The sequence below is a fragment of the Rutidosis leptorrhynchoides genome, chromosome 4 (assembly GCF_046630445.1).
Source record: "Rutidosis leptorrhynchoides isolate AG116_Rl617_1_P2 chromosome 4, CSIRO_AGI_Rlap_v1, whole genome shotgun sequence".
Lineage (NCBI taxonomy): Eukaryota > Viridiplantae > Streptophyta > Magnoliopsida > Asterales > Asteraceae > Rutidosis > Rutidosis leptorrhynchoides.
In genome coordinates this window covers 183,007,853-183,020,374 of record NC_092336.1, presented here as the reverse complement: position 1 = coordinate 183,020,374, position 12,522 = coordinate 183,007,853, and positions in this window count along the sequence as shown.

Genomic DNA, 12,522 nt, shown 5'->3' with positions numbered 1-12,522 from the left:
TGAAATAAATAAAAACCCCCATCGTATATGTATTGGTCGAGATTAATCTTGACCCACGGTACCGGTGTTGTCAAATGACGTGTTGCGTACATAAAGTATCGGTGTTGTCAAATGACGTGTTGCGTACAATCATGGGATCTTATGATTAATCTTCTCGTATTGTTTACGGGTGATCCTGAACCATATAAAATTAAATTATGAGTACATATATATAAAATATCATGTTATTTTAAAAAGATGTGATTTATTTAATTTTCTCCAATTATTTTCGTAGCTAAACTAGTCTTAGATATCCGATCTCGTTTTGGTCATAGTTTCTTCGTTACAACTCCGTTTTCGTTGATTCAACTTGCCACTTCCTTGGATCGAGTCCCTCTTTAAGACTATGAACTGTAAATACCTTAGTTTGTATTCTAAATCACAGGTCATAGGTCAAACTTTAGTGAAACTTATGAAGTTAATCATTTTCCATCATGTAAACAACCTTAAATGATTATTTTTCTAAAAATACTTATACTTTGAGTTAAATCATGAAATTTTTAAGTGTTATCATATTCATAGTAAAAATCATTTTTCCAGAAAATAAACCTCCAATTCAAAGTTTAAGATGGTTTTTAATTATCCAACCCAAAACAGCCCCCGGTTGCACTCCGACGTCGTAAATTCAGTTTTTAAGGTGTTCTTTGAAAAACCAAGTTATACCTTGTTAAATTAGCATATATTTATGATATATTACAGGTCTTGAAGTATTTTAAAAGTTAAGTGAGAAGGATCTATTTAGTTTGCAAACAAGTTTGAAAACATTCAAACTATGTTCTTGTTGTTAAAATTTTATATCATAAAATAAGATAGCTATATATATATGAATCGAATAAGGTTATGAACAAAGTTACTACCTCAAGTTACTTGGACAAGATTGCTGTAAAAGAGGAGTAAGAACCTAGAACCAAAAGGGTGATGGAATTGGATGAAAGATTGGAAGTAAACTTGTGTTCTTGGAAGGATTCTTGAAGTGTTTTTGTAAGAGTTTTCTTATGGTGATTAAGTGATGTTTTTATGGCTAGATCTTCATGGATTTTAGCTGAATGGTTATGGAGTTTCTTAAGAGTGTGTTTTTGGTTAAAGAAATGAGGTAGTAAAATTTGAAAATGGAAGATGTATTTAAGGCCATAAAAACATGATTAATGGAAAAACATGGACAAAATTTCATGTTGTATTTTTATGTAATTATTCATACTAAACATCAAAAGTAGTTACCTTATACATAAGGCATGAACAAGAGAGTTACCTTATACATAAGGCATGAACAAGGGCTGGTTGGTGGTGATTTGATGTGTATATTCCAATAGTAAATACGTATAGAAGCTAGGTATGATACGAGTACATGTACTCTAGATATACGTAAAGAAATTTTGTGAAAAATGGAATGAGAATTCAAATATAGCTATCTTTTGTGAATATACTTATATTGTTTTATGTATTTAAGTCTTTAAAAAGTGATTAAATACATTATATATACGATATATGTATAAACATTATAGGTTATAAGTATTTATATCAAATAACGTTACGTATGGTTATTGTTTTGAAAACTTAAGTTAGTAGTTTCAAAATATACTTATAACTTATTGTTATTAATACAAAATGAGGTATTAAAACATCCTTAGATCATGTTAAATATGTATATATACATATATATACACAAACGTATAATTATCATATATTGTATAGTTCGTGATATCATCGGTCAAACTAGACGGTCAAACGTTGTGTAAAACTCTTTTCAAAAACATAAATCTCAACAATTTGGATTGCTTATCATGTTGGTAAGGTTTAATTTATATAAATATTAATCTTATAAGTATAGATCGATCGAAAAAGTCCGGGTCATTACATTTGAAGCTAGAAAAGTATGGAATTCCTCTTCATTCATATTCACGGTGTGTCGAGTAGTCGGTGCCATTTCCTTCAAAATAGTCAAATGGAACAAGTTAATCATACAGAGTATTAAGAGTAGTTAATAGTATTTCGTAGCATAATATGAACTCATTTATAAAAGCTTTTTCTTCATATTAGCGTTTTATAAGTTTAAATTTCGGGTAGTACCTACCCGTTAAGTTCATACTTAGTAGCTAATATACAATTCAACTACTACAATTCTATATGAAAAACTGATTATAATAATATTTCGCGTTCAAACTTTTACACAATATTTTACAAACTTACAATACCGCTTATTTTACATATAGCATGAAATATAGCACACAATAAATTTGATACAAGATGGTTGTGAAGATAATTCTAGCTAGTACACAAGTCGTTCAGCAAAGGCAATAAAGACACGTAATTCATACGTCTAGAAACAAGTTATGCATTCTGGTTTTACTAGGATTACTTCCCATCCTTGGTCTTGTGGAACATAACCGTTATGGCCGTTGATAAGACAGCGTGTTGTAACGTCGTCAAAGGGACGAGGGTTACGTAATGTCCAACAGTCCCGTAACAATCTAAAAACCTCATTTCTTACCCCAATTACCGACTCCGTCACTAGTGGGAACATTTTGTTTAATAGTTGTAGCCCGATGTTCTTGTTCTCACTTTGGTGAGAAGCGAACATTACTAATCCGTAAGCATAACATGCTTCTTTATGTTGCATGTTAGCCGCTTTTTCTAAATCACAAAGTCCAATATTCGGATATATTGAGTCAAAATAATTTCTTAACCCATTGCGTAAAATAGCATTTGGGTTCCCCGCAATATATGCGTCAAAGTAAACATATCGTAACTTATGGATTTCCCAATGTGATATCCCCCATCTTTCGAACGAAAGCCTTTTATAAACCAAGGCATTCTTAGAACGTTCTTTGAATGTCTTACAAACTGATCTCGCCTTAAATAGTTGTGCCGAAGAATTCTGACCGACTCTAGACAAGATTTCATCAATCATGTCTCCGGGTAGGTCTCTTAAAATATTGGGTTGTCTATCCATTTTGTGTTTTTATACTGTAAAATAGACAAGAGTTAGATTCATAAAAAAAAATACTTATTAATACAAGCAATTTTTACATATATCATAAAGCATAAGCACACTATATTACATATATTACACCACACGAATACAACTATCTTATTCCGACTCGCTTGTTTCTTCTTCTTCGGTTTTGGTTCGTTTTGCCAAGTTTCTAGGGATATATGATGTTCCCCTAATACGAGCCGTCGTTTTCCACATTGGTTTAGAAAAACCTGATGGTTTAGAGGTTCCCGGGTCATTGTTACAACTTAAGGACTTCGGGGGTTGACGATACATATAAAGTTCATCGGGGTTGGAATTAGATTTCTCTATTTTTATGCCCTTTCCCTTATTATTTTCTTTTGCCTTTTTAAATTCAGTTGGGGTAATTTCTATAACATCATCGGAATTCTCGTCGGAATCCGATTCATCGGAGAATTGGTAATCCTCCCAATATTTTGCTTCCTTGGCGGAAACACCATTGACCATAATTAACCTTGGTCGGTTGGTTGAGGATTTTCTTTTACTTAACCGTTTTATTATTTTCCCCACCGGTTCTATTTCTTCATCCGGTTCCGATTCTTCTTCCGGTTCCGATTCTTCTTCCGGTTCCGACTCTTCTTCCGGTTCCTCTTCGGGAACTTGTGAATCAGTCCACGAATCATTCCAATTTACATTTGACTCTTCATTATTATTAGATGAGTCAATGGGACTTGTTCTAGAGGTAGACATCTATCACATAATATCAAACGCGTTAAGAGATTAATATATCACATAATATTCACATGTTAAAAATATATAGTTTCCAACAAAATTTGTTAAGCAATCATTTTTCAAGTAAACACGGTCGAAGTCCAGATTCACTAATGCATCCTAACAAACTCGATAAGACACACTAATGCAAAATTCTGGTTCTCTAAGACCAACGCTCGGATACCAACTGAAATGTCCCGTTCTTATTGATTAAAAACGTTCCATATTAATTAATTTCGTTGCGAGGTTTTGACCTCTATATGAGACGTTTTTCAAAGACTGCATTCATTTTAAAACAAACCATAACCTTTATTTCATCAATAAAGGTTTAAAAAGCTTTACGTAGATTATCAAATAATGATAATCTAAAATATCCTGTTTACACACGACCATTACATAATGGTTTACAATACAAATATGTTACAACAAAATAAGTTTCTTGAATGCAGTGTTTACATAATATCATACAAGCATGGACTCCAAATCTCGTCCTTATTTAAGTATGCGACAGCGGAAGCTCTTAATAATCACCTGAGAATAAACACGCTTAAAACGTCAACAAAAATGTTGGTGAGTTATAGGTTTAACCTATATATATCAAATCATAATAATAGTCCACAAGATTTCATATTTCAATACACATCCCATACATAGAGATAAAAGTCATTCATATGGTGAACACCTGATAACCGATATTAACAAGATGCATATATAAGAATATCCCCATCATTCCGGGACACCCTTCGGATATGATATAAATTTCGAAGTACTAAAGCATCCGGTACTTTGGATGGGGTTTGTTAGGCCCAATAGATCTATCTTTAGAGTTCACGTCAATTAGGGTGTCTGTTCCCTAATTCTTAGATTACCAGACTTAATAAAAAGGGGCATATTCAGTTTTGATAATTCAACCATATAATGTAGTTTCGATTACTTGTGTCTATTTCGTAAAACATTTATAAAAATTGCGCATTATTCTCAGCCCAAAAATATAAAGGGTAAAAAGGCAAATGAAACTCACTTTCACAGATTTTACTTCGTCGGGAAGTAAGACTTGGTCACTGGTTGATTCACGAACCTATAACAATATATACATATATATCAAAGTATGTTCAAAATATATTTACAACACTTTTAATATATTTTGATATTTTAAGTTTATTAAGTCAGCTGTCCTCGTTAGTAACCTACAACTAGTTGTCCACAATTAGATGTATAGAAATAAATCGATAAATATTATCTTGAATCAATCCACGACCCAGTGTATACGTATCTCAGTATTGATCACAACTCAAACTATATATATTTTGAAATCAACCTCAACCCTGTATAGCTAACTCCAACATTCACATATAGAGTGTCTATGGTTGTTCCGAAATATATATAGATGTGTCGACATGATAGGTCGAAACATTGTATACGTGTCTATGGTATCTCAAGATTACATAATATACAATACAAGTTGATTAAGTTGTGGTTGGAATAGATTTGTTACCAATTTTCACGTAGCTAAAATGAGAAAAATTATCCAATCTTGTTTTACCCATAACTTCTTTATTTTAAATCCGTTTTGAGTGAATCAAATTGCTATGGTTTCATATTGAACTCTATTTTATGAATCTAAACAGAAAAAGTATAGGTTTATAGTCGGAAAAATAAGTTACAAGTTGTTTTTGTAAAGGTAGTCATTTCAGTCGAAAGAACGACGTCTAGATGACCATTTTAGAAAACATACTTCCACTTTGAGTTTAACCATAATTTTTGGATATAGTTTCATGTTCATAATAAAAATCATTTTCTCAGAATAACAACTTTTAAATCAAAGTTTATCATAGTTTTTAATTAACTAACCCAAAACAGCCCGCGGTGTTACTACGACGGCGTAAATCCGGTTTTACGGTGTTTTTCGTGTTTCCAGGTTTTAAATCATTAAGTTAGCATATCATATAGATATAGAACATGTGTTTAGTTGATTTTAAAAGTCAAGTTAGAAGGATTAACTTTTGTTTGCGAACACGTTTAGAATTAACTAAACTATGTTCCAGTGATTACAAGTTTAAACCTTCGAATAAGATAGCTTTATATGTATGAATCGAATGATGTTATGAACATCATTACTACCTTAAGTTCCTTGGATAAACCTACTGGAAAAGAGAAAAATGGATCTAGCTTCAACGGATCCTTGGATGGATCGAAGTTCTTGAAGCAGAATCATGACACGAAAACAAGTTCAAGTAAGATCATCACTTGAAATAAGATTGTTATAGTTATAGAAATTGAACCAAAGTTTGAATATGATTATTACCTTGTATTAGAATGATAACCTACTGTAAGAAACAAAGATTTTCTGAGGTTGGATGATCACCTTACAAGATTGGAAGTGAGCTAGCAAACTTGAAAGTATTCTTGATTTTATGTAACTAGAACTTGTAGAATTTATGAAGAACACTTAGAACTTGAAGATAGAATTTGAGAGAGATCAATTAGATGAAGAAAATTGAAGAATGAAAGTGTTTGTAGGTGTTTTTGGTCGTTGGGGATATGTAATTTTGTTTTCATGTAAATAAGTCATGAATGATTACTCATATTTTTGTAATTTTATGAGATATTTCATGCTAGTTGCCAAATGATGGTTTCCACATGTGTTAGGTGACTCACATGGGCTGATAAGAGCTGATCATTGGAGTGTATATACCAATAGTACATACATCTAAAAGCTGTGTATTGTACGAGTACGAATACAGGTGAATACGAGTAGAATTGTTGATGAAACTGAACGAGGATGTAATTGTAAGCATTTTTGTTAAGTAGAAGTATTTTGATAAGTGTATTGAAGTCTTTCAATAGTGTATAAATACATATTAAAACACTACATGTATATACATTTTAACTGAGTCGTTAATTCATCGTTAGTCGTTACATGTAAGTGTTGTTTTGAAACCTTTAGGTTAACAATCTTGTTAAATGTTGTTAACCCAATGTTTATAATATCAAATGAGATTTTAAATTATTATATTATCATGATATTATCATGTATGAATATCTCTTAATATGATATATATACATTAAATGTTTTTACAACGATAATCGTTACATATATGTCTCGTTTAAAAATCATTAAGTTAGTAGTCTTGTTTTTACATATGTAGTTCATTGTTAATATACTTAATGATATGTTTACTTATCATAGTATCATGTTAACTATATATATATCCATATATATGTCATCATATAGTTTTTACAAGTTTTAACGTTCGTGAATCACCGGTCAACTTGGGTGGTCAATTGTCTATATGAAACATATTTCAATTAATCAAGTCTTAACAAGTTTGATTGTTTAACATGTTGGAAACATTTAATCATGTAAATATCAATCTCAATTAATATATATAAACATGGAAAAGTTCGGGTCACTACACCTAATGTCATCTGCTTCCTCCATTTCCTCATCTGAACCTCTCTCTACCTGAGGATGACTAAAATCATATGGTATTGCCTGATTGCGTCTGCTCTTTAATACCTTAGCACCCTGATAGACCTTCAATCCTAAAGTATCATCCTGTTCCCTACATATCAGAAGTGGACCCCCTTGGTCCCTATCTACACCCAAATACTCTCCAATGAGAGTAACAAAAATACCTCCTCCTATTATTCCCCCGTCCTGTATTCCGGCTACCACTTTGGACAGATAAAAACCAACACATTAGGGGATATTAACAAAGCTTCTATTGTTTCAAATACACTTAAGGTAAAATAAGTCATGTAAGGTCATCTTCTCCTTGTTTTTACCTCTTTGTGTAATCGAATTAGGTAAAAATCTATGTATAATACGTAGCTCCACTTTGTTAATATCTAAATAGGAGTGTCTTTCTCCCAGCGAAAAAACATTATAATTTGACATACGCCTCCAAATGGCGTTCGCGTCAAAATTCCTATCTACACTTTCACCATGATAAATCAAATTTGTACAATCGGGTAGTAGTAATTCACCAGGAGTGTAAATCTGTAAAGCCCTGGCCATGTCCAGCATGGACATCCTATACATCATACGGCCAAGTATAAATCTAAGAAAACTTCTATCATCTAACCTATCTACATCCGCATTAAGTTAAACAGTACTCATAAGCTCAATGCACCACTCTTTATATACAGGCCTACGAATGGTGAATAAACATTCCCAATCGGGAAAAGAAGAGCTGCCATACCTTTGGATTAGATGCTGCCTAACTGAGTTAACTAGTTGGACCCTTTCCAAAGTGAAAGGACCCGTTCATATACATTATAAACGATTCACAATAGTTGATTACATCGCGAGGTATTTGACCTCTATATGATACATTTTACAAACATTGCATTCGTTTTTAAAAGACAAACTTTCTTTACAACGAAAGTTGACAGCATGCACACCATTTCATAATACATCCAACTATAATTGGCTTAATAATAATCTTGATGAACTCAATGACTCGAATGCAACGTCTTTCAAAATATGCCATGAATGACTCCAAGTAATATCCTTAAAATGAGCTAATGCACAGCGAAAGATTTCTTTAATACCTGAGAATAAACATGCTTTAAAGTTTCAACCAAAAGGTTGGTGAGTTCATTAGTTTATCATAATCCATCATTTCCGTAATAGTAATAGACCACAAGATTTCAGTTTCTATAAATATCCGTACACTCGCAAGTGTATAAAAGTATTCTATAAGTTGTAGGCACCCGGTAACAAGCTTTAACGTTCATGTTTTACCCTCTGAAGTACACCAGATCAGGTGTGTTTAAAATAACCTCGAAGTACTAAAGCATCCCATAGTCAGGATGGGGTTTGTCAGACCCAATAGATCTATCTTTAGGATTCGCGCCTACCGTACATAGACAAGTAGTTTAATGTTACCAAGCTAAGGGTATATTTCTGGTTTAAACCCACATAGAATTAGTTTTAGTATTTGTGTCTATTTCGTAAAACATTTATAAATCAGCGCATGTATTCTCAGCCCAAAAATATATATATAAAGGGAGCAAATGAAACTCACAATACTGTATTTTGTAGCAATTATGTATATGACGGCACTGAACAAGTGCAGGGTTTGTCTCGGATTCACGAACCTATATTAAGTATATATATTTATATGTTGGTCAATATCTGTCTAACAATTTAGGTCAAGTCGTAGTGTATCACAATCCTAATGCTCGAGACCGACATGCAAAAGTCAACAAAAGTCAACTTGACCCAAAATGACTTTCAAAATCTATACATGTTTAGTATATAACTTATATATAGTAGTTTTATATATTTAAATATATTTATCAGATCTTATTATACTAAATAATACAAGTCATTTATTAATAAATAAAAATTTATATTAAAATTCATATATGATAAAAATATACTTTTATATATCTCAAGTAATAAAATTTATAAAATTCACTTAATATCATAAAAATATAGTGGTATGTATTATTAATGTAATTACATTACGTGTGGTAAAAATATCTTTGTACGCATATTTATTTGATAAAATAATATTGATAATAATAATGATAAAAATAATAAAATGATAGTTTCAATAAAAATATTAATTTTTAGTAATAAAGATAATTTTAGTAATAACATCAACTGATAACAGTTATAATAATCGTTTTAATAATAATATTAAAATTAATGATAATTCAGTTGACCATATCTTTTAATCCGTTCATCGAAACCACACGATTTCTAAATGAAAAGTTATTAATTTTTTTTCTTCAGCTTTTCAACGACATGCATATCATATAACTTATCTCAGTAGCATATGTATCAAATTCGTGATTTATCATAAACTATTTAACGACGAAACTAAGCATACAAACATGCATAATCATATATACTCGAGCACTAGTCAGGGATACACTATTAATATATAAAAGATAAGATATGAATGCTCACGTATCAATATTGTGATTCAATATTGCAGGAAAGTACGTAGACGCAACGAAAATGATAAACGTTAGGTTGACCTCACGAGCAATACCCTCGATCAATACCCATAACCTTCATAGCTATAATCCATAATTTCCTTAGCTATATCCCATTTGAAAACTTATTTTGAAATCGTCTGAATATAACTCCGTCGTAGTATTTTATGTATACTAATAATATCTTGAAATAGTACTAAGTAAATATATATATATGTAATTCGATTGAGAGAGTTTAGAGAAATATATTTTCAAGTTTCTATGAAATAATGAAACCTATTGAATTCTATTTATAATAGATTTTTGAATTATTAAAGTGAATTATTAAAGTATGAATTATTAAAGTGAATTATTAAAGTATGAATTATTAAAGTGAATTATTAAAGTATGAATTATTAAAGTGAATTATTAAAGTATGAATTATTAAAGTGAATTATTAAAGTATGAATTATTAAAGTTAAAGTAAAGTAAAAGTAAAGTAAAGGTAAAGTTAAAGTATAGTAAAAGTATAAAACTATGTACGTATAATATGCGTATAAAAATATATAATATTAATTTAAATCGTTATATATATTTAATAAAATAAAATATAAATATTGTTATCTTTATCATACTGGTTAAGTAATGAGTTGTCAAAAAGAATAGATTTCTTAAATCACAGTGGACCTCATAACATAGGCCCGTAATCATATCATAATGTATCTGATAATTCAATCATTTGATATTATCTCTTAATTCTGTCGATAAATATATCGAAACAAATATGTTCATGTAAAGTATCATATATCTAATACTTTGTTAATGTTTTCAGTTAATATTATATATTATATATACATATCTATATACACATAATTGTTCGTGAATCATCAAACACGGTCAAAGGGTAATTGATTACATGAATGTAGTTCCAAACTTTTTAAGATTCAACATTACAAATTCTGCTTATCGTGTCGGAAACATATAAAGGTTAAGTTTAAATTTGGTCAGAAATTTCCGGGTCGTTACAGTACCTACCCGTTAAAGAAATTTCGTCCCGAAATTTGATCGAGGTCGTCATGGCTAACTATAAAAATGTTTTCATGATGAATATGAGTTGATAAATAGAGTTTTATCATCATTGAGTAATATAGATAAAATAATTTGATTACGCGAAGAGTATAAGTGAAGCTATCGCAAGAGAGTGAAATGAGTAAACGTATATTCGTTTTAACCGATGACGTAGTTATGATTGATTTTCGGAATTCATGGGATTTAAAGAAAATCTTTGCAATAAGATTTGGTTCTTCGGCGATTAAGGAAATCAGGATCTTCTTTGATTAAATGCGATAATCTGTCTCGATTTCTCTGTCTGATATTTTACTATAATTCCACCCCCTTCGTTTCTTTATTTCCACATCTCACACCTTCTAGTCTTTCTCCCCAATTCATACTTTAAAGCATTCGTTAATATGCTTCATCCAGTATTGATTCTTGATATACTCTTAACTTTCATATATGTCATTCTTCTTTTTCATCTACCACCGGAGGAAGTTATTTTCTTCTACCATTACCTTGGGGTTATTGTGTTTTTCATTCTCCCGTATCTTTATATTGCTATACGCATTGATATACAAGGTTTGTAATTTCGGGGTTGTTATCGGGCTTTATATTCTCCATTATATTTCGGAGCTTCATGCTTTCGTTTTCTCTTTCCGACCTTAAGTCAAGCGGATAATGGTCCAGAATTCGTAGATATGAATTTTTGGATGAACATAGTTAATATTCCAAGAAGAAAATCGTAATGGCACGATCTTGATTTGGCAAATTACCAGAATATCCGAAAATATAGAGCTATCAAGATGATATGTTCTTAATATGTTTGGAAATTGGGTGGAATGTAAGAGTCGTGTAAACAGTACATGATGACAGTATGTTCTGTGAATCATCACGTTCCATTAGAAACTCAGCATGACTTACTGTAATATAATCACGTTGATCAAGTGTCATTATATTATACTAATTCATGCTTCAGTTCCCAACACTACTTCAAAAACATTTCTATTTTAAATTCAAAATTTTTTTTTTTTAGAATTTAGAAACAAACACAGTTTCTTTTTATGTTGTAACGCAGATATTGCGAAGAGATAAAAAATTTCAGATAAGAATAGTTGTGAAAATATCTTCAGGAATATAGAAGATATTATAATAAAAGATACGATAATATGGATGATGAAGAAGATTTGTCTGTGAAGGTTTAGAATAAGAAGTAAGTTGTTTGCTAACGATTTCAGTAGACACTGAATCATTTGGATCCTTTGAAGGCAGGTTTAGTCTTTGTGATTTGTCCACAGCCTCCTTCATGGTATGCTCAATCCGTTTTCCAGTTTCAAACCTTCTCTTTTTCTCAACTTTACCACCATACTATTCTTTATCATCAAACTTTTGACGGTTAAAGTCGTTTACAGTTTTTGCTGCTTCATCAGCATTTTTCCAATTTCGGAGAACTAGTTCATGGTTTGGGATGTTTTTCAGAAAATTCACATTCGAAGTATGTAAGTCTAGGAGATAGACGTTATATGTATAACTTTTGACGTAAAATTGTCGCGAAATTCAAAATACTGATTGCTAATTCCCAGTAGTTGGTGTGACAATTATTGTTACAGGATGTAGGTGAGTACATGATGGGGTTTTAATGAATAAATATAGTGACTTTTCGGAGAGGCTTAAGTCGAAGGTTAATGAAGTTGTTGATAAGTTTACTGCTAATGTGACGAGATATGAAAGGTTCTCCGGTAACAATGATGAAGGGGTAATTGTTATAATAA